Genomic DNA, 24,882 nt, shown 5'->3' on the forward strand with positions numbered 1-24,882 from the left:
CCTTTCTGGGCAATATCCAGGACACCAGTTCCTCTCACACAGCTGCCCAACCTTTGGCCAACTGCCAATGTACAGAAAAATTGGAATTGAATTGCCAGGGAGAAAGTATTGCTAGGAGCTATATATTTCAGATAAGGAACTAGATTCCATTTTCCTCCAGGGTTATGGGATCTCATCACAGCACAAGAGATTGTGGTTAGAAATGCTGTGTCTCATTTATTCTAAGGTGTGCATTTTCCCACATTTTAATATCTCTGAGATAGAATGAGTCTTAACAATTGGCAATGTCAGCCAATGTCTCTTTTTTACCTCCATAGTGAAATGTTAAATAATTGAGTCTTGCAAAAATGGTTTATCAGATTCAATAAAACACTGTAACTTTAGAAATTAAATATACTTATTCTCTCAGGTAAATGAGAAAATTATTTTGCATATTTCCCTTCTATGATTCCCTAGAAGACTAAGGGATCGCTTCTTCACTGACACAGTCTTTGGCTGAGACAGGGGGTCACAGTGGTTTCCAAACCCTTCAGATATTCCATACATTTGTTTAATCATCTTTTCTCAAAGCTATGGATTATCTCTCTCAATCCACTCCTCTATCATCCTTTAAGAGATCACAAAAAGGGGAGAATACCTATGAAAGCACCTCAGAATTACCAAGATGAAAGGCTATGTGATAAATAGGGAAGGGGGAAATTCACTCACTACCATCAAAGGCCAAGCGAGCTGGGGCAGTTCCTCTGATGGGATGAGAAACAAGTCCTCTCTGCCTCCTCCAGGGTCTGAAATTATCTCCTGGGGATTAATGATCTTCCAGAAGCTCTGTAGCAAGCACCAACGTTCACCTACAACTTGTCACCAGGTGTGAGCGTGGGTGGGAAGGAGTAGCAGACCCCAGACAGCCATGGTGTCCAGATGTATAGTCTTCATGTTGCACAAAGACACTCAAAGAGACAAAGGAGATCAAATTTCAGCCCTGCTATGCTTACCATCCAAAATCTCAAAGGTCTTCATCTTCTAAGAGGGAGTTCCTTTTTTTTTTTCCTAGCTCATCTACATAAGGTGAGTGCCTTTCTGCAATTAAAATAAGGGCACCTTCTGTTAAAAGTGGATCTCATCCCCAGCTGTCAGTTTTTGTCCCTTCCACTCTCTCATTTAGTCTCTGCCAGAGAAGTCCTAATCTTCCCCCCAGATCCTAGGAAAGGATGACCCTCATCGTTCCTCATAGTTTACACCGTATTCAAAGATATCAGATGCACAGCCCTTTCTCTTAGTGCCCCGCTGCTGAAATGTAAGCTGTTTGACCTTTATCAAGTTTATAAGAAGCAGGCCTAATGTTTTATTTTTTGTTATTGTTTGTTTCCTTTGCAAGATCTGAGGTATCACAGACTAATATATATAATCTTTTTGCAAAGTGATCATATCTAGAGATGGGAGTTGCATTTTCTAGGCAGCTCTGCCGGGGGCAGTGGGAGGAAACAGGCAGGATTAGGCAGGGAGGCCAGTGCAGAACATAGGATAAAGAAGAAAACTAGTCCTAGATGGTCCCAAATGGCAGGTAATTCAAAGCTATTAGTTGGTACTTAGTGGAACCTATATGAACCAGGTAGCTATAGACTTGCTCTTTGCTGTAAGATTTACCCATGTGACAATATTAACCACAAATATTTCTATATAGTGCTTACTATAAGTCAGGCATAAGCCTTAGCACTATGTGGAAATTAAATCATTTAATCCAATGATATAACCTTTTTATTGTTCTTCATTTTATAGATGATCACACTGGGCAGTTATTTTTATACCAAAATAAATTCTGAAGAGAGACTATCAGATAGAAGGTTTAGGGAGAGATGGGGGAAGGGAGAGGAGAAGGCAAGAGGATATCATGAGAATGTGACAATTATTTTTCTGCCTCACTTGCAATTCTTACCAAGTTATTTTGCATCTATTGGGGAAATATAATTAAACACAAAATCTTCTGGGGCACCTGGGTGGTTCAGTTGATTAAGCATCTGACTCTTGATCTCAGCTCAGGTCTCAATCTTAGGGTCATGAGTTCAAGCCCTGCTCTGGGCTCCATGCTGGGTGTGGATCCTACTTTAAAAAAAAAAAAAAAAAAGTTCTAAAAGCAAAATATTCTGCCACTGCAGAAAACCTCTCCAGAAAAGTATAAGAAAAAGAAAAGGGTTTTTATTTTTTAATATGATGTGTGTCAGAGGCCATCCACTAAAGAGATAGAAGGAAATCCCACCCTCTTCTAGAAGCAGGCAGATAAAACCCCTTACATGCATACAATGACTGGTCCTCAAGGAAGAGAACACTGCAGGACCATTTGTCACACACAGTTTGTTCTAAATGTACCCTGGAACTGGAATGGCCAACTGTGTTAGCTAATTGCCTTTATTGAAAGGAATAGTAAGACTTCTCATATCTTCATGACAGAGGTGGTTTTGCCAGTGTGAGCCAGGCACCTAAGTTAGACTCCTACCCTTTCATGGGAACTGAGAGATAGGGGCACAAGGGACTTTGATGATTGCATTTCAAAGCAATGGCTTCCATAATCCTTGAAAAAGGCATTCCAGGGTGGTAAAGGTGGCAAGAGGCTTATTTTGTGTTTTAAAAAGATTTATATACATTTCAAAGAGACAAAGAACTTAGAAGTTTTCTAAAGAAACACACTTTCAGAAAAGGAGGGGGGAGCCTTTTCTAGGACAGGGAAAATTAAGCCTCTTATTTTAAAATTGTATTTGCCATCGCACCTGTGTGTGCGTCTTTTTTCTTCCTTGGCCTTCCCTTTACTTATACTGCCCCATTCTGCTTTGGAGCTGTGGAAGGTAGAAGGATCATCTCTACCTGCATTGCATAACATCCATTTTCTGTGTTACATTTCAAATGTTTTGGTGGATTTCCAAAACTATATCCAAGACTGTCAAGCCACACGGCTTCAGGTGTCAACATGCAAGTGGCCTGCAGTGCAAACATGGTTCCTGGAGTTGTGCTGAGCAGAGGCCCCGTCTGCCTTCACAATACCCTACCTAGCCCTCATGACAGCACTTTCAGAGCTGTTACCTCATGTCAGTCTTTTAATCATATAGACTAGATGAGAAAAAAAATTACTTAGCAAGATCACATAACTAGTCAGTTAAAATGCAGATCTCCTGACTCCCAAACCCGTGCTCTTTTCATCAGAACACACTGCCCTGAGTGTGCAAGAGTTTGGGTTGTAGCTATGGATCAGAGCAAGCCTTGAAACGTGTACTTGAAACTGACCATCATTAACTATGTGCCCTAAGCCTTTGCACTAAGTGCCAATACCCTCTTGCCACCCTTGGATTTTGCTTGCCTTCTTAGAAACTCGCTGACAAGAGGAATGTTATACAGATTGAGCTGGAATGCTCACAGTTTAGCAAAAGACATGACAAGGAAAATCAACAATTACTTTTATTGAATTTCATTAAATGCCACAGGGACATAGGAAAATGAACTTCCCTGAGGATATGTCCAGATGAATCTGGACACACGAAGAAAGGTCCAACAGGGGAAGAATTGTGTGGAGAAGTAGAAGCAGCAGCAATGGGACACTGATACACTAGATAGAGAGATAAATGTGTTCAAAGGCAGAGAGAAACAGAATATCATAGTATCTTCAAAAACTACACCTTGTGCCACATGGGAGAAAGGGAATATGGGGGAGATCTAAATTAAGACTAAAAAGATAAATGGAAATTAGATATGAAACAAAAGTCATCAATGTTGTTTAAAGATTAGATTTAATCTAGAAAGATAAGAGGCCACTTAAAAATTTACAAAAGAAGTTATATGATTAGATTTATCTTTTAGCTCATTCAGGCAGAAATATGGGAGATGGATGGAATCGGGAACCAAAGAAGAAAGGAAAAATCACTTAAAAGCATACCACAAAAGACTGAGGAGAAATGGGACAACCAGAAATAAGAAAAGCATACTACGATTGGAGGGGACAAGTGTCACTTTGAGATATTTAATATGCTCAGTGGCTAAACTGAGGACCAATCAGACTTGTGTTTGGGGAGAAGGGGAGGAAAAGAAAAAAACATAGCAAAATTTCGTGGTTTCTTCTTAAACAACTAAGTGAGTATGTCCTTTTACTAAGAAAAAAATACAGTAGCAGTAGCAAGTTGGAAGGCAAATATTTTAAAAGTATAATTTTCAAAAAGGCAAAATAATGGCTCTTGTGTTAAGATAAGACAAACATGTTCAAAGATTTTATTCAATCCACCAATTAATAAGAATTCCAGTAATGTGTTTGAACTGGTCCGAAGAGTATTTGAGAAGTTAGCTATGAACAGACAACCTGAGTTAGGTACAACACTAGCTACCAAGAAGCAACACCATAAACTCTCATCTCTGAGATTATTGGTTACACAAAAATAAAGTACTTGCATCTCTACTCAACATAAATTTGTGAGGTAACCCCTACCCGGACAGAGTAGTAAAATAGCCCTGGAAAGAGAAACTCAAGACTAGCACTCTGCTGAAAGAATGTCCGGTAATCTTGTTTGTCTGTTTTCAAGTCTAGAATAATTTGATGAGTTAAGATTTAGATAAGATGAGTTTGAGGTAGTTCTGAAATACTAAAATGGAGAAAAAAGTCCATAAGGCAGTTGGATATATGGACTTGAGGATAGACTTTGTTGGAATTCAAAGCTTAATTATAATGGGTGAAGGCATGAGAAATAATAGTTCACGCAGGGAAATTATGCAGAGTCAGAAGTCCAAGTGTAAAGGTAATCCTTAGAAACATTTTTATTTAAAAATCAATCAAACACAAGATGTTCATAAACCAGTAGCCATATGGATTGGTAAAAGAAAGTTTCAGACAGTCTATAATCTATTTTGAGTTAATTTTTATGAGTGGTGTAAAGTAGGAGTCTAGTTTTATTTTTTATTATGTGAATATCCTGTTTTCCCAGTACTATTTATTTAACTATATTTTGTCACTGAGTATTCTTGACTCCCTTGTCAGATATTAGTTAATCATATATGTCTAAGTTTATTTCTGTGTTCTCCATTCTCTCCTATTGGTCTGTATCCATCTTTATGCCACTACCACACTATTTGGATTACTTGAGTTTTTTGTTTGTTTGTTTGTTTGTTTGTTTTTATTCTCAGCATAACAGTATTCCTTGTTTTTGCACCACACCCAGTGCTCCACGCAATCCGTGCCCTCCCCAATACCCACCACCTGATTCCCCCAACCTCCCACCCCCCGCCACTTCAAATCCCTCAGATTGTTTTTCAGAGTCCGTAGTCTCTCATGGTTCATCTCCCCTTCCAATTTCCCCCAACTCTCTTCTCCTCTCTAACTCCCCTTGTCCTCCATGCTATTTGTTATGCTCCTCAAATAAGTGAAACCATATGATAATTGACTCTCTCTGCTAGACTTATTTCACTCAGCATCATCTCTTCCAGTCCCATCCATGTTGCTACAAAAGTTGGGTATTCATCCTTTCTGATGGAGGCTTAATACTCCATAGTGTATATGGACCACATCTTCCTTATCCATTCGTCCGTTGAAGGGCATCTTGGTTCTTTCCACAGTTTGGTGACCGTGGCCATTGCTGCTATAAACATTGGGGTACAGATGGCCCTTCTTTTCACTACATCTGTATCTTTGGGGTAAATATCCAGTAGTTCAATTGCAGGGTCATAGGGAAGTTCTATTTTTAATTTTTTGAGGAATCTCCACACTGTTCTCCAAAGTGGCTGCACCAACTTGCATTCCCACCAACAGTGGAAGAGGGTTCCCCTTTCTCCACATCCTCTCCAACACATGTTGTTTCCTGTCTTGCTAATTTTGGTCATTCTAACTGTTTATAGATTATAGACTGAAAGGTGGGAGCTGAAACCATAAACCTTCTAAAAGAAAACTTAGGGAAAACTCCCTGACGTTGGTCTTGACAATATCCTTTTTGGATATGACACCTAAAGAAGATTCAACAAAATAAAAGATAAACAAGTGAGACTACATTAAACTAAAAAGTGTCTGCAATAAAAAAAAAGAAATAACAAATGAAAAGGCAACTTAGGAAATGGGAGAAAATTTTTGCAAAGCATGTATCTGACAAGATGCTAACATCCAAAATATGTAAAGAACGTATATCTTAAAAGTTCTCCTCACAAGAAAACAAATTTCTAATTATGTAAGTTGATGGATATTAACTAAAATTATAATGGTGATCACTTCACAATATATATGTATATCAAATCATGGTATATACCTTAACCTCATACAATGTTATATGTTAATTATCTCGATAAAACTGGAAAAACTGGAAAAATGAATACATCAAAAAAAAGAAAGTTTCAGACAGAAGCCAAGTGAGATTTGTTTCAAGAAAGAGGGTATAGTTTCAGTAACATATGTCATAAAATACCCAGCAAGAAGGAGAATGCAGAGATACCATTGAATTTGCATCTACACAATGATTAGAAACATTGATAAGAGAATTTTTATTTGCATGACAGGGCTTTAAAATATTAATGTAAAAAGGGAATAAGAAATTGTGCAAATAAAGTAGATATGGGGTCAAGAGACGCCAAGGAGTGTTCTGTTTTTTTCTAGGATGGGGAAGGTTTAAGCATATATATTTGCTGAAGAGAAAGAATCAGTAGGGTGGGGGAGTCCATAGTTCAGGAAGGAAAAGAGAATGATGATATGAAGTCACTGGAAAATTGGAATGAGTTGAGATCCAAATCACTTTTGAAAACTTAATTTAAAAATAAAAACAAAGTGCTTTTGGAGCGTTTAGCCATGAGCTAGAGGTACAGATCTTTGTCTGAGATTAGAGGAAAAGAAAAAAGACAAGCATGAATACAGTTACATTGGTCACCTGGAGAAGTCAAGAAATTTCTGCCTATTGATTTCTCTCTTTTTCCTAAAGAAAGGGTCATTACAGTGCAAGGCAGGGAATTTGAAGACAATAATAAAGGTTTGAGATTGCCACTATGAAAAATAAATGATGAATGTTTATTAGTAGAAGCATGTATTAATAGTTGAATAGGGGAATAATATTAGGATTCAGCTCAAGGTGCAGAATATGTATTTATGGGGATTTAATAATTTTCTCCTGGGACACTGGGTGGCTCAGTCCATTATACATCTGCCTTCGGCTCAGGTCATGATCCCTGAGTACCAGGATGGAGTCCTGCCTCAGTCTCCCTGCTCAAAAAGGAATCTGCTTCTCCCTCTCCCTCTGCCCCTCCTCCCCACTCTACACCACTCCCGTTCATGCTCACACACACTCTCTTCAAATTCAGTCTTTAAAAAAAAAATAATAATTTTCCCTAGCTGTGTTCAGCAATCCATATAAACAGATAAGAATAAAAGTATATCTTTATAAGTATAAAAACAGTAAGAAGTGAACCTTTCAAGGAACTTCACTTCATGGTGAGCACAGCAGAAACTGTTACATGAGGGTTTCTTTGCTGCTGCTGCTGCTGCTGCTGCTACTGCTGCTGCTGCTAATCCCTCTAAATGTGACTTTCAGTAGTGAGAAACATTTCAACAGGTAGGGTAGGAAAGCATTTATCAACCCCAGTCCCCAGAGTTGTCTCAAAAATGCATGATGCATTTATTCTCAATCCCATTGCAGGCTTTCTCCACCATCATGACCATACATGTTCTGATAGCATGGGCTTCAGAGAGCAGCCTAATTCCCACCTCTCCTTAGAAGAGGTTGTTGTACTGCCCCAAACACCCAGGTCCTGCTCCCTGGCCCAGCAAACCCCTGAACTCGGTAGGAGAAAAGCAGCACTGTACACTGGAAAGAAGACCAGACTGAGAGACTTGGAATCTTTGCCAAGAGTTGCATGTGGTGCATGCTGCACGTACAGAGGAAGACCTGAGGCACATCATTTCACTTCTCTGCCCATTGGTTTCTCTACCATCTGGGTATTAAAATATACAAGATGGACAGTGGTAAACTAGACAAAGACTTAATTTGCACTCAAATTTGACACTGTTTAGGGCAGTTAGAGGATTAAACAATGGTCGAGATTGGGGAACAAGGATTGCTACTGGAACATTCTCAAAGGACTCAAGCTAAGTGAAGAAGGAAAAATTCCACCTTCAGGCTCTGAAACCTTGGTGCATCCAGCCCTAGGGTTCCCTTAGAACTTCTTTATATACTTATGTGTTCCCAGTTAAATTTGAGGAAGTCTTCCACAACACCTGTCCTCCTTCTTGAAGCCTCACCTGAAAAGGCTCCCCCTTATCCCAAATTTTTCCCTCTATCTCAAACTTTATATCGTCATAAAAAAAAGTTGAACGAGATTCAGCGTTCCTCCTCTTAGTCATTAAAAACCAATCACCATATTTTCTGCTGGCAGAAAAAACATACAAATAAAAACCTTGGCATGTTTTAAAAGAGAATTAACAGTTGTGGTTTGTGTAGTAGGGAAAACATTTTGTTAACAAACAAGACTTGAGCCCCTACAATACTCTAGCAGGCAGTATGTTGTACAGAGCATTTTAGACGTTCCTCCCCTAAGAAAATGTTGGTAGAGTAGGAAAGGAAATACACACACACACACACACACACACACCCCACATATATATTTCCAGTAATGTATTACTCGGTTGCCTAATAAATTGCAAGACAACAAAGACCAGATGAGAGGGCTTTGAGGGAAAGCATAATCATGAGGGTCAAAGAAAAAAAATCATACCAGGTATGATGAGCAGACAAAAGTTAATTTTATTTCAATAAGATTGCTGGCGAGAGGGGAGAAATTGGGGAACATTGACCAAGTCTGGTTGTCAAATTAGGTGAAAACAAAGAACCAGAGAGTTTAAGAGCTGGGGTAGAGGAATCTTAGATCACCCATGTTTGCTGATTGGCCTTATCTAAAGGAAAAGTAAGCTTTCTGGCATCTTTGTGATGACTGGAAGCTAGGGGCCCCACGGAAGTTAGGTTCCCACCCTTCCACAGAACTAGGGAGATAGGGGCCTATCTTCCTTGATATTTACATTTCAGAGAGGTGATCTCAGGTTCCAGAGAAAGACTTGCCTGGGTTGTAAAATTGGAATAAGGCTAGGAGATTTGTATCTCAAAGGGTCTGAGAAAGGATTTACAGTACAAGCTTTCTAAATTAAGCATTGTAAGAAAAAGGAGGTCAGGGCCTAGAGTCAGGGGGAAAAAAAGTCCAACTACAGTCAAGCTGAGAGGAACATTAAGGCCATCTTGATCATGAGAGAGAACAGAAAGATCTGAGATTATCTCATTTAAAAAACCTAAAAGTCTGTATCTGACCCCATCTCATAGAGGAAAATGGATTGGGGCTCCAGAAAGAGGCAACCCTCACATTCAGTTTTGCCAGATTCCTTATAGGAGTGACTTACTGAAGGCTTCTAGAAAGTGCATCTGGCAGGAGATGGAGCTCCTGCCAGATGCACTGTCCAAAGGAATGGACAGGATAACCTCCTTAGGTCTGTAACTGATGGATCCACATAGGCAATAACTGAGAGAGGGAAAAAACAATGCATTTGCTTGCTAGTCCCCTCCCAGGCAGATTTCCAGTAACTCGGACAGTAATCAGAATCATCTGGATAAGACTCCATGATTAGCCTGGGAAACAAAGGCTCCCCCAGCTTCTCTCTTGCCTTAGCTCTCTCCAGCAATTGCCTTGCTCCACCTCCTCCCATTCCCTACTAAGGACAGTCGGGCAGTTCCGCCCTTGTCTCCAGTCACAAAATTCCCCCACAGTGACGGAGAATGTGTCAGGTGGGACAGAGCTCCAGGCTGGTCACAGCTGGATAACTGCTCATGGTCCCTGGAGCCAAGCCATAGTTCCCGCCTCTCCCATCTCCTGCGTGGGTGAGAGAGATGGAGTGGGTAGCAGGGCAGACGCACAGATTAGGAAAAATGGATTGGAAGCATTAGCATTTCTGTGGTTAGGCAGGTGCCTAACCTGGTCCCTTCTTCCCCATGCCAATAGTAGGCACCCCCCTTCCCCACCCCACCTCTTCCACACAGCAGACTTCAGAGGCCTCTCTGTAGTTCAGGAAAGCCACCTCCTAAATGCCTTTCCACCCACATTACTTTCCTTTGAAAAAATTTGCTGCAACCACCCTGGCATTCCTTAGCCTTTTAGAATATACTTAGCAACTCCAATTTGAATGTAAATACTTGTCACTTCACCTGGTGGGGCATGGAGGTATGAGCTCCAGCCTATTTCTTGGAGGTCCCACCTCCCAGATTGGCCTCTCTTTCTTACACACTGTTTCCTAGGTAATTTAGAGTGTCAATGAGGCAAAGGGGCCATGGGTTTGGGGCAGGGGTAGTTGTGGCAGGGAGAAATCAGCACTGAAAGGGTGTTGGTGAAAAAGGATTGTGTGTAAATGCTTGGATAGCACAAGAGAGTGGATCTAGTAGAAAAAAGTCTAGTACTGGGGGAGGAGTCAAGATGGCGGAGAAGTAGCAGGCTGAGACTATATCAGGTAGCAGAAGATCAGCTAGATAGCTTATCAAACCATTACAAACACCTACAAATCCAACAGGAGATTGAAGAGAAGAAGAACAGCAATTCTAGAAACAGAAAATCAGCCACTTTCTGAAAGGTAGGACCAGCGGAGAAGTGAATCCAAAACGACGGGAGATAGACTGCGGGGGGGAGGGGCCAGCTCCCGGCAAACGGCAGAGCAACAGAGAAAAAAATCAGGACTTTTAAAAGTCTGTTCCACTGAGGGACATCGCTACAGAGGCTAAACCTGGGTGAAGCTCACGTGGGGTCAGCGTGGCCTCAGGTCCCGCAGGGTAACAGAAGGATTGGAGGTATCTGAGTGTCAAAGAGCTCGCAGGTATTAGACCGGGGAAGCCAGCTACAGAGACAGAGCCAAGGAGTGAGCTCTCAGCTCGGGGTTAACTTGAACTGTTTGCAGGCTGAGTGAACTCAGAGCGCAGCCAGAGGCCAGGGAGATAGGAGTGATTGGGCTCTCTTCTCTGAGGGTGCACTGAGGAGTGGGGCCCCGAACTCTTGGCAACTCCGGGTCGGAGACTGGGAGGCTGCCATTTTCATTCCCATCCTGCGGAAGTCTACAGAAAGCGTTCAAGGTACAAAAGGTCCAGAAAGCGAATCCGAGCAGATTACTTAGCCCGGCCCCTGGTGAGGGCGGTGCAATTCCCCCGCAGGCAAAGACATTTGAGAATCACTACAACGGGCCCCTCCCCTAGAAGATCAACAAGAAATCTAGCCAAGACAAAGTTCGCCTACCAAGGAGAGCAGCAGAATTCCAATGGAGGAGAAAGCAAAGCACGGAACACATGGCTTTCTCCCCATGATTCTTTAATCTTGCGGTTAATTTAATTTTTAATTTTTTTTCTTCTGCTAAATTTTGTTTAACTTTTACTCTTCTCTTTTTTCACATTTTTAACTAGTTTATCTAATATATATATATTTTTTTCTTTTTTATATTTTTTCTTTATTTGTTTTCTTTTTTAAATTTTTTTTTTCTGAACTTCTTTTTATCCCCTTTCTCCCTCCCATGATTTGGGGTCTCTTTTGATTTGGTTAAAGTGCATGCTCCTGGGGTCTTTGCCACCCTTTCAGTATTTTATTTGCTCCTTCATATACTCTTATCTGGACAAAATGACAAAGCAGAAAAACTCACCTCAAAAAAAAAAAAAAAAAAAAAAAGAACAAGAGGCAGTACCAAAGGCTAGGGACCTAATCAATACAGACATTGGTAATATGTCAGATCTAGAGTTCAGAATGACGATTCTCAAGGTTCTAGCTGGGCTCGAAAAAGGCATGGAAGATATTAGAGAAACCCTCTTGGGAGTTATAAAAGCCCTTTCTGGAGAAATAAAAGAACTAAAATCTAACCAAGTTGAAATCAAAAAAGCTATTAATGAGGTGCAACCAAAAATGGAGGCTCTTACTGCTAGGATGAATGAGGCAGAAGAAAGAATTAGTGATATAGAAGAACAAATGACAGAGAATAAAGAAGCTGAGCAAAAGAGGGACAAACAGCTACTGGACCACAAGGGGAGAATTCGAGAGATAAGTGACCCCATAAGATGAAACAACATTAGAATAATTGGGATTCCAGAAGAAGAAGAAAGAGAGAGGGGAGCAGAAGGTATATTGGAGAGAGTTATTGTAGAGAACTTCCCTAATATGGCAAAGGGAGCAAGCATCAAAATCCAGGAGGTGCAGAGAACTCCCCTCAAAATCAACAAGAATAGGTCCACACCCCGTCACCTAATAGTCAAATTTACAAGTCTTAGTGACAAAGAGAAAATCCTGAAAGCAGCCCAGGAAAAGAAGTCTGTAATATACAATGGTAAAAATATTAGATTGGCAGCAGACTTATCCACAGAGACCTGGCAGGCCAGAAAGAACTGGCATGATATATTCAGAGCACCAAACGAGGAAAACATGCAGCCAAGAATACTAGATCCAGCTAGGCTATCATGGAAAATAGAAGGAGAGATTTAAAGTTTCCAGGACAAACAAAAACTGAAAGAATTTGCAAACGCCAAACCAGCTCTACAGGAAATATTGAAAGCGGTCCTCTAAGCAAAGAGAGAGCCTAAAAGTAGTAGATCAGAAAGGAACAGAGACAATATACACTAACAGTCACCTTACAGGCAATACAATGGCACTAAATTCATATCTCTCAATAGTTACCCTGAATGTTAATGGGCTAAATGCCCCAATCAAAAGACACAGGGTATCAGAATGGATAAAAAAACAAAACCCATCAATATGCTGTCTACAAGAAACTCATTTTAGACCCGAAGACACCTCCAGATTTAAAGTGAGGGGGTGGAAAAAAATTTACCATGCTAATGGACATCAGAAGAAAGCTGGGGTGGCAATCCTTATTTCAGATCAATTAGATTTTAAGCCAAAGACTATAATAGGAGATGAGGAAGGACACTATATCATACTCTAAGTGTCTGTCCTACAAGAAGATCTAACAATTTTAAATATCTATGTCCCTAATGTGGGAGCAGCCAACTATATAAGCCAATTAAAAACAAAATCAAAGAAACACATCGGCAATAATACAATAATAGTAGGGGACTTTAACACTCCCCTCACTGAAATGGACAGATCATCCAAGCAAAAGATCAACAGGGAAATAAAGGCCTTAAATGACACACTGGGCCAGATGGACATCACAGATATATTCAGAACATTTCATCCCAAAGCAACAGAATACACATTCTTCTCTAGTGCACATGGAACATTCTCCAGAATAGATCACATCCTGGGTCATAAATCAGGTCTCAACCAGTATCAAAAGATTGGGATCATTCCCTGCATATTTTCAGACCACAATGCTTTGAAACTAGAATTCAATCACAAGAGGAAATTTGGAAAGAACACACACACATGGAGACTAAACAGCATCCTTCTAAAGAATGAATGGGTCAAACAGGAAATTAAAGAAGAAATGAAAAAATTCATGGAAACAAATGATAATAAAAACACAACAGTTCAAAATCTGTGGGACACAGCAAAGGCAGTCCTGAGAGGAAATTATATAGTGGTGCAAGCCTTTCTCAAGAGACAAGAAAGGTCTCAAATACACAACCTAATCCTACACCTAAAGGAGCTGGAGAAAGAACAAGAAAGAAAGCCTAAACCCATCAGGAGAAGAGAAATAATAAAGATCAGAGCAGAAATCAATAAAATGGAAACCAAAAAAAAAAAAAAAAAAAAACGATAGAACGAAACCAGGAGCTGGTTCTTTGAAAGAATTAATAAGATTGATAAACCCCTGGCCAGACTTATCAAAAAGAAAAGAGAAAGGACCCAAATCAATAATGAAAAAGGAGAGATCACAACTAACACCAAAGAAATACAAACAATTATAAGAACATACTATGAGCAACTCTATGCAAACAAATTTGACAATCTGGAAGAAATGGATGCATTCCTAGAGACATATAAACTACCACAACTGAACCAGGAAGAAATAGAAAACCTGAACAGACCCATAACCAGTAAGGACATTGAAACAGTCATCAAAAAAATCCAAACAAACAAAAGCCCAGGGCCAGATGGCTGCCCAGGGGAATTCTACCAAACATTTAAAGAACTAATTCCTATTCTCCTGAAACTGTTCCAAAAAATAGAAATGGAAGGAAAACATCCAAACTCATTTTATGAGGCCAGCATCACCTTGATCCCAAAACCAGACAAGGATCCTATCAAAAAAGAGAATTACAGACCAATATCCTTAATGAACACAAAAGCGAAAATTCTCATCAAAATACTAGCCAATATGATTCAACAGTACATTAAAAGAATTATTCACCACGACCAAGTGGGATTTATTCCAGGGCTGCAAGGTTGGTTCAACATCCGCAAATCAATCAATGTGATACAACACATTAATAAAAGAAAGAACAAGAACCATATGATACTCTCCATAGATGCTGAAAAAGCATTTGACAAAGTACAGCATCCCTTCCTGATCAAAACTCTTCAAAGTGTAGGGATAGAGGGCACATACCTCAATATTATCAAAGCCATCTATGAAAAACCCACTGCAAATATCATTCTCAATGGAGAAAAACTGAAAGCTTTTCCGCTAAGGTCAGGAACACGGCAGGGATTTCCACTATCACCACTGCTATTCAACATAGTACTAGAAGTCCTAGCCTCTGCAATCAGACAACAAAAAGAAATTAAAGGCATGCAAATCAGCAAAGAGGAAGTCAAACTATCACTCTTCACAGATGATATGACACTATATGTGGAAAACCCAAAAGACTCCACTCCAAAACTGCTAGAACTCATATAGGAATTCAGTAAAGTGTCAGGATATAAAATCAATGCACAGAAATCAGTTGCATTTCTCTACAACAACAAGACAGAAGAAAGAGAAATTAAGGAGTCCATACCATTTACAATTGCACCCAAAACTATAAGATACCTAGGAATAAACCTAACCAAAGAGGCTAAGAATCTATACTCAGAAAACTATAAAGTACTCATGAAAGAAATTGAGGAAGACACAAAGAAATGGAAAAATGTTCCATGCTCCTGGATTGGAAGAACAAATATTGTGAAAATGTCTATGCTACCTAAAGCAATCTACACATTTAATGCAATCCCTATCAAAATCCCACCATTTTTTCCAAAGAAATGGAACAAATAATTCTAAAATTTATATGGAACCAGAAAAGACCTCGAATAGCCAAAGGAATATTGAAAAAGAAAACCAAAGTTGGTGGCATCACAATTCCAGACTTCAAGCTCTATTACAAAGCTGTCATCATCAAGACAGTATGGTACTGGCACAAAAACAGACACACAGATCAATGGAACAGAATAGAGAGCCCAGAAATAGACCCTCAACTCTATGGTCAACTAATCTTCAACAAAGCAGGAAAGAATGTCCAATGGAAAAAGGACAGCCTCTTCAATAAATGGTGTTGGGAAAATTGGACGGCCACATGCAGAAAAATGAAATCGGACCATTTCCTTTCACTGCACATGAAAATAGACTCAAAATGGATGAAGGACCTCAATGTGAGAAAGGAATCCATCAAAATCCTTGAGGAGAACACAGGCAGCAACCTCTTCGACCTCAGCTGCAGCAACTTCTTCCTAGAAACATCGCCAAAGGCAAGGGAAGCAAGGGCAAAAATGGACTATTGAGATTTCATCAAGATCAAAAGCTTTTGCACAGCAAAGGAAACAGTTAACAAAACCAAAAGACAAACGACAGAATGGGAGAAGATATTTGCAAACATATCAGATAAAGGGCTAGTGTCCAAAATCTATAAAGAACTTAGCAAACTCAACACCCAAAGAACAAATAATCCAATCAAGAAATGGGCAGAAGACATGAACAGACATTTCTGCAAAGAAGACCTCCAGGTGGCCAACAGGCACATGAAAAAGTGCTCCATATCACTCGGCATCAGGGAAATACAAATCAAAACCACAATGAGATATCACCTCACACCAGTCAGAATGGCTAAATTTAACAAGTCAGGAGATAACAGATGCTGGCGAGGATGTGGAGAAAGGGGAACCCTCCCACACTGTTGGTGGGAATGCAAGCTGGTGCAACCACTCTGGAAAACAGCATGGAGGTTTTCAAAAAGTTGAAAATAGAACTACCCTGTCACCCAGCAAACACAACTGGGTATTTGCCCTAAAGATACAAATATAGTGATCCAAAGGGGCACGTGCACCCGAATGTTTATAGCAGCAATGTCTATAATAGCCAAACTATGGAAGGAACCTAGATGTCCATCAGACGAATGGATAAAGAAGAGGTGGTATATATTCACAATGGAATACTATGCAGCCATCAAATAAATGAAATCTTGCCATTTGCGACAACGTGGATGGAACTAGAGGGTATCATGCTTAGCGAAATAAGTCAATCAGAGAAAGACAACTATCATATGATCTCCCTGATAGGAGGGAGAGGAGATGCAACATGGGGGGTTAAGGGGGTAGGAGAAGAGTAAATGAAACAAGATGGGATTGGGAGGGAGACAAACCATAAGTGACTCTTAATCTCACAAAACAAACTGAGGGTTGATGGGGGGAGGGGGGTTGGGAGGGGGGGTGGGGTTATGGACATTGGGGAGGGTATGTGCTATGGTGAGTGCTGTGAAGTGTGTAAACCTGGCAATTCACAGACCTGTACCCCTGGGGAAAAATATATGTTTATAAAAAATAAAATTAAAAATAATTAATTAATTAATTAATTAATTTTAAAAAAAGAAAGAAATGGGCAGAGGACATGAACATATATTTCTGCAAAGAAGACCTCCAGATGGCCAACAGCACATGAAATAGTGCTCCACATCTCTTGGCATCAGGGAAATACAAATCAAAACCACAATGAGATACCACCTCACACCAGTCAGAATGGCTAAATTTAACAAATCAGGAAATGATAGATGCTGGCGAGGATGTGGAGGGGGAGCCTTCCTACACTGTTGTTGGGAATGCAAACTGGTGTAACCTCTCTGGAAAACAGTATAGAGGTTCCTCAAAAAGTTGAAAATAGAGCTACCCTATGACCCAGCAAACACGACTGGGTATTTACCCTAAAGATACAAATGTAGTGATCCAAAGGGGCACATGCACCTGAATGTTTATAGCAGCAATGTCCACAATAGCCAAACTATGAAAAGAATGTAGATGTCCATCAACAGACGAATGGATAAAGAAGGGTGGTATATATATATATATATGTATATATATATATTGCAGCCATCAAAAGAAATGAAATCTTGCCATTTGCAATGACATGGATGGAACTAGAGGGTATTATGCTTAGCCTAATAAGTCAATCAGAGAAAGACAATTATCATATGATCTCCCTGACATGAAGAATTTGACAGGCAATGTTGAGGGTTTGATGGTTAGGGCAGGAAAAAATGATACAAGATCGGATCAGGAGGGAGACAAACGATAAAAAACTCTTAATCTCACAAAACAAACTGAGGGTTTCTGGGGGGAGGGGGGAGGGAGAGGGTGGTTGGGTTATGGATATTGGCGAGGGTATGTGCTATGGTGAGTGCTGTGAAGTATGTAAACCTAGCAATTCACTGACCTGTACCCCTGGGATAATAATACATTATATGTTAATTTAAAAAATTAGAAATAGAAGAAAAACTTCCAAACTCCTCTCTGAAACCAGCATTACCTTGATCCCAAAACCAGATGAAGACCCCATCAAAAAGAATTACAGACCAATATCCTTAATGAGCATAAATGCCAATATATTTAACAAGATCCTAGCCAATAGGATCCAATAGTACATTAAAAGGATTATCCACCACAGGCAGGGGTGATTTATTGCTGGGATGCCAGGGTGGTTCAACATTCACAGACCAATGAACATGACAGAGCACATTAATAAAAGAAGAGACAAGAACCATATGATCCTCTCAATTGATGCAGAAAAACCATTTGACAAAAACAGCATCCTTTCCTGATTAAACTCTTCAAAGTATTGGGGTAGAGTGAACATACCTCAATATCATAAAAGAAATCTATGAGAAGCCCACAGCAAATATCATTCTCAGTGAGGAAAAACTGAGAGCTTTTCCCTTAAGATCAGGAATATGACAGGTATGCCCACTTTCACAATTATTGTTCAACATAGTACTAGAAGTCCTACCCTCAACAATCAGACAATAAATAAGTAAATAAATAAATAAATGGCATTCGAATTGGCAAAGAAGTCAAACTCTCTCTCTTCCCAGATGAGAAGATATTTTATGTGGAAAACCCAAAGACTCCATACAGAATTCATACAGCAATTCAGCAACATGCAGGATACAAAATCAAAGCACAGAAATAAGTTACACTTCTATACTCTAACAATGTAATTGAAGAAAGAGAAATTGAGGGATTGATTCCATTTAGAATAGCACCAAAAACTATAAGATACCTAGGAATAAACCTAATCAAAGAAATAAAGTATCTGTACTATACTCTAGAAAGTACAGAACACTTATAAATGAAATTATATCCCAGAGGAATCTACACGTTCAATACAATCCCTCTCAAAATACCATTGACATTTTCACAGATCTGGAACAAACAATCCTAATATTTTCATGGAACCATAAAAGGCCCCCAATCATGAGGGGAAAGTTAAAAAAGAAAACCAAAGCTGGGGAATCATGATGCCTGACTTCAAGCTATATTACAAAGCTGTGATCATCAAAACAGCAGGGTATTGGCACAAAAACAGAAACATAGATCAATGGAACAGAACAGAGACCCCAGAAGTTGACCCTCAACTCTGATCAACTAATCTTTGGCAAATCAGGAAAGAATATCCAATGAAAAAAAAAGAGTATCTTCAATAAATGGTTCTGGAAAAATTGGACAGCCACATGCAGAAGAATGAAACTCGACCATTCTCCTACATGATACACAAGGATAAACTCAAAATGGATGAAAGAACTCAATGTGTTACAGGAATCCATCAAAATCTTAGAGGAGAACATAGGCAGTAACCTCTTCAATATTGGCCACAATGACTTCTTTCGAGTCACATCTCCCAAAGCAAGGCAAACAAAAGTGAAAGTGAACTTTTAGAACTTCATCAAGATAAAAAGCTTCAGCACGGCAAAGGAAACAGTCAACAAAACTAAGAGGCAACCCACAGAATGGGAGAAGATATTTGCAAATGACATTATGGATCAAGGGCTGGTATCCAAGATCTTTAAAGAACTCCTCAAACTCAACGACCAAAAAACAAATAACCCAGTCAATAAATGGGCATCAACATGGACGGGACTGGAAGAGATTATGCTGAGTGAAATAAGTCAAGCAGAGACAGTCAATTATCATATGGTTTTACTTATTTGTGGAGCATAACAAATAACATGGAGGACATAGGGAGATGGAGAGGGAAGGGAGTTGAGGGAAATTGGAAGGGGAAGTGAACCATGAGAGACTATGGACTCTGAAAAACAACTTGAGGGTTTTGAAGGGGCGGGGGGTGGGAGGTTGGGGGACCCAGGTAGTGGGTATTATGGAAGGCACGTATTGCATGGAGCACTGGGTGTGGTGCATAAACAATGAATTCTGTTATGCTGAAAAGAAATTTAAATAAATAAATAAATAAATAAACAAACAAACAAATAAATAAATAAAAATGGGCAGAAGACATGAACAGACACTTCTCCAAAGAAGACACACAAAGAGCTAACAGACACATGAAAAAATGTGCAACATCTCTAGTCATCATGGAAATACAAATCAAAAGCACAATGAGAAAACCACCTTATACCAGTTAGAATGGCAAAAATTAACACTTTGTCCACTGCTAAATGAAGAACTTTTCAACTCTACTCTATGGGCTAACCTAAACTTGCACTCTTTCATCAGGATTTTGGTATCAACGGAGCCTGCTGCAAACTAACTTCCAAACAGCAATATAGGTCTTAACTCAAGAACAGCCCTGCCCGCCACCCCCCAAAAAAGAACTCCCATTGGAAATCCAGGTATCCTTCTTGCCACACCCTACTCAAATAATGAGGTAAGAGATGTCCTTGCATTTCTACTTTCCACCTAACAAGTAGCAATGCAGCTTGTACTGCATAGGACTTTCCATTAACTTTTTGAGGTACAATGCACCTAAAAATAAATTGCCCCTCTCTGAGTGAAAGTCCTCATGCTACCCATCATATATTTGAAAGTTTGCGGCATCATCCAGGACACAACAGAAAGCCATAGGTCATCTGATCCTCTTCAGTGGAAAGACTTGCTTTAGTCAAACACCCCTGAGAAGCTAGCAGCTATTTTTCAAATACTCTGGGAGAAGAATCTTCCTCGATTATTTTTCAAATGCAAAACACAAGACTACTTTGCAGAGAAATCTTCTACAATTTCTGCTGAAGATTCCAGATTCCAGCATATGCACGATGGTAGTAACTTCTATCATATAATCACATCTTATGAACTCATGGGGACTACCTGGGGCCGGCTTTCAGTAAATCTATTAAGTTTCTTTCAGCTCAGCATCTGCTGCAATTCAAATAATTCTGGTGACTCTGTAAGAAGAGACTAAGAGGATTTCTACATAATGAGTATGATTTTGCCAAAACCAGAATAGTCTTAATAGTATCTGACGTTCTTGCTTAATAGCATGATCTGAAAAACATGACAACATGTTGCAAAGTTTGAGCAATATCTCTACTGCTCCAGCTGAAGGAATTCTCAGGAATTTCACAGATGGTACTTGGTCTGGAATTTCAACTACCCTCCTGGTGTTCTATGGATATTAAAGGATTTTCTTCTTTTGAGTTTATTCCTCTGATGAAAGAATAATTGCAACAAGTGCTAATTTGTCCCAGGTGATAATTAACTCCAAATCCTAAGTAAATTATGGCAACATGCTAATATACACACATTTCCATGTGATGTACGGTAAACATACACTGAGGTCCAGTCTATGAAAATTCAAAGTAGACAAGGGTGACTCAAACTATTATGGAAAAGAAGGTGTTAACTAAGTCTATTAAGGTATACCTATCCCTGTGGGCCCTTTGCAATTAATTCTTACATTGCCTTTACAACAGCTATCCCAGCTCAAACAATCTGAATACACTTATTTAATCTTTCAAAGTCTCCTTTACCTCTTATTCATTGGCAGACTAGAATAGTTTTAAAAGTGGGTTTTAAGGAGGGCACATATTGCATGGAGCACTGGGTGTAGTGCATAAACAATGAATCTTGGAATACTGAAAAAATAAAATAAAATCTAAAAAAGAGGATAAAAAATAAAAAATAAAACAAATTTATTGTGAATCAAATTTCAAACTCAATCAATTCCTTATCAGAGCATGAACATGTAGCTCTTTTCAAGTTGTGCATGGCTTAGTGTACTACTCATAAGAACCAGGCCAAGTTTAACATTCCCATGTAGCAAGTGTGTGAAAACTGAGAAGATGTCCACAGTGAAAGGACCATACACCATGACTCTTTTATACACAATATCCATCACATTATGCAATCAGGTGTGAAGCTCTCCAGCCAAAACCCACCAATGAGCCAACTGTAACTCAGCAGCTTGGGTTCATCATCACTGCAGTGGGGGAGAGCATACATGTAGGGAACTGCAGAGAGGTGTCCCAGCTCAAGGGTCTTAGAAAACACTTACATAGGATTGGGACTTCTGTTAGGTGATCTGGGGGAGGTTGTAGGGAAGTAGGCCTCTTCTCTGGATTGGATGTTTTCAGAGAGCATCATCATGCTATCATTGGGTATCTAACCAAACCTCTTCTAGAAGGAGAAGACACAGGAATGAGGCAAAGCTGAGATAGGTAATGAAGAAGCATCACTCATTATCTAGGAAAAAGTCCAATGTGCCGTTGTGGGTTTTGGCACACTGACGTTGCTTTTGTCTGCATGCAAATAACACTGGGAAGTGATCTTGCCCTTTGCCTCCCTTCATCACAGTCACTGAGCACCCTTGTCTCCCTTGGTCTTCTGTGATTTTTCATGTGTACGATGGGAGAACACCATTTCCTATCCCTCGCCCAGCTAAGCCCTTAATACCTCTGAAGCCCAGCCATGCCAGACCAGATGGCAGGGCTACTTTCCTGCTTTTCACCTCCTAAGTCATTGTGGATAAGAGAGTAATCATGGCCTGGTTAATAGGAGAGTTTGGTGGAATCCAAAATGGACATTGGTGATTAGTAAATGCTGATTAATGCATTCAGGTGAGAAACATTTAGGCTCTAGTGATGGGCACAAGAAGCATGTCTTCTGTTTAAAAACTGGGAACACAGGTACAAAGTACAATTTACAGTCACACAGGAAGGACTGGATAAAATTCAAATTAACTGTCACTGGGATTGAATGAATCATTGGACAACCACTCTCCAACCACTTAAAAATATATGATTTTGGTATATTCTGGAGAAATTTCCATGTGTGCTCAAGAAGAATGGGTATTCTGTTGTTTTAGGGTGGAATGTTCTGTATATATCTATGAAGTCCATCTGGTCCATCTGGTCCATCGTGTCATTCAAAGCTCTTGTTACTTTATTGATTTTCTGCTTGGATGATCTGTCCATTACTGAGAGTGGCATGTTAAGATCCCCTAAAATTTATGTATTTATACCAATATGACTCTTTATTTTGGTTAACAGTTGGCTTATGTAGTTAGCTGCTCCCATATTGGGGGCCATAAATATTTACAATTGTTAGATCTTCTTGGTGGATAGACACTTTAAGAATGATTTGCCCTTCTGTATCTCTGACTACAGTCTTTAGCTTAAAATCTAATTTATCTGATATGAGAATCTGTACCCCAGCTTTCTTTTGAGGCCTGTTAGCATGAAAGATGCTTCTCCATCCCTTCACTTTCAGTCTGGATGTATCTTTAGGTTCCAAGTGTATCTCTAGTAGACAGCATATGGACAGGTCCTGTCATTATATCCAGTCTGCAACCCTGTGCCATTTTAGGTAACCATTTAGGCCATTCATGTAGAGAGTGATTATTGAAAGATAAGTTTTTATTGACATCATGTTGCCTGTGAAGTCCTTGTTTCTATAGATTGTCTCTGTAAATTTCTGTTCTATGTCACTCTTGGGTTCTTTCTTCTTTTATAGAACCCCCCTTAATATTTCTTGTAGTGCTGGCTTGGTGTTCACATACCCTTTTAAACCTTGCCAGTCTTGGAAGCTCTTTATCTCTCCATCCATTTTTGAATGTCAGCCTTGTTGGATAAAGTATTCTTGGCTACATGTTCTCCTCATTCAGTGCCCTGATTATGTCTGCCAGCCCTTTCTGGCTTGCCAGGTTTCTGTGGCCAGGCCTGTCATTATTCTGATGGTCCTTCCTCTGTATGTAACGAATCTCTTCCCCCTAGCTGCCCTTAGGACCTCCTGTCTGAAATTATGATTCATGAATTTCACAATTAAGTGTCTCAATGTCTTTCTAGACTCATTGATCTTGGGGGGTATCTTTCTGCCTCTAAGACATGAACACTTGTTCCATTCCTCAGATTAAGGAAATTTTCACCCAGAATTTGTTCAACTATATCTTCTAGTCTTCTCTCTTTCTCCACCCCCTCAGGGATCCCAATAATTCTGACGTTGGACTGTTTCATGGCGTCATTTATTTCCCTAATTCTGTTTTCATGGCTTATAAACTGTTGGAATAGGAGAAGATGTTCGCAAATGACACTACAGACAAAGATCTATAAAGAACTCCCCAAACTCAACACTCAAAAAACAGAAAATTACATCAAAAAATGGCCAGAAGACATACAAATGGCTAACATGCACATGAAAAAATGTTCATCATCATTAGCCATCAGGGAGATTCAAATAAAAACCACATTGAGATATCACCTTACACCAGTTAGAATGACCAAAATTAATAAGACAAGAAATAACAACTGTTGGAGAGGATGTGGAGAAAGGGGAATCCTCTGACACTATTGGTGGGGATGCAAGTTGGTGCAGCCACTTTGGAAAACAGTGTGGAGATTCCTTAAGAAATTAAAAATAGAGCTACCCTATGACCCTGCAATTGCACGACTGGGTATTTGCCCTGAAGATACAAATGTAGTGAAAAGAAGGGCCATATGTACCCCAATGTTCATAGCAGCAATGGCCACAATCGCCAAACTGTGGAAAGAACCAAGATGCCCTTCAACCGATGAATGGATGAAGATATGGTCCATATATACAATGGAATATTATGCCTCCATCAGAAAGGATGAATACCCAACTTTTGCATCAACATGGATGGGACTGGAGATTATACTGAGTGAAATAAGTCAAGCAGAGAGAGTCAATTATCATATGCTTTCACTTACTTGTGGAGCATAAGGAATAACATGGAGGACATTAGGAGAAGGAAAGGGAAAATGAATTGGGGGAAATCAGAGGGGGAGATAAACCATGAGAGACTGTGGACTCTGAGAAACAAGCTGTTGGTTTTGGAGGGGAGGGAGGTGGGGAGTTGAGTGAGCCTGGTAGTTGGTGTTAAGGAGGGCATGTATTGAATGGAGCATTGGGTGTGGTGCATAAACAATGAATCTTGGAAACACTGAAAAAATAAAACTAAATTTAAAAAAAGAAAAAACATGATTTTGTCATTGCTCAATGTTGTTTTTTATTTGAAAACAAATATACTGAATAGGGATAAGAAAGAGATAGTATACATGGTAAGTAGTTGAATTAAATCAAATGAATGGACATTGTGGCTGAGCCCAGCAGGATCAAATGCAGAAGGTCCAGGCTAATTCCATTTTAGTAATATCTCAACCATTTATGTAAGATATCCATGAAGTCTGCAGGACAATAAAATATATTGTCAAGAGGGTTTCAAAAGAAGATGAAGAACACCACCTCTTTCTTAAGAATCTACAAAGA

Source organism: Lontra canadensis, unplaced genomic scaffold, assembly GCF_010015895.1.
Source record: "Lontra canadensis isolate GAN:19392208 unplaced genomic scaffold, GSC_riverotter_1.0 scaffold59, whole genome shotgun sequence".
NCBI classification, from domain to species: domain Eukaryota; kingdom Metazoa; phylum Chordata; class Mammalia; order Carnivora; family Mustelidae; genus Lontra; species Lontra canadensis.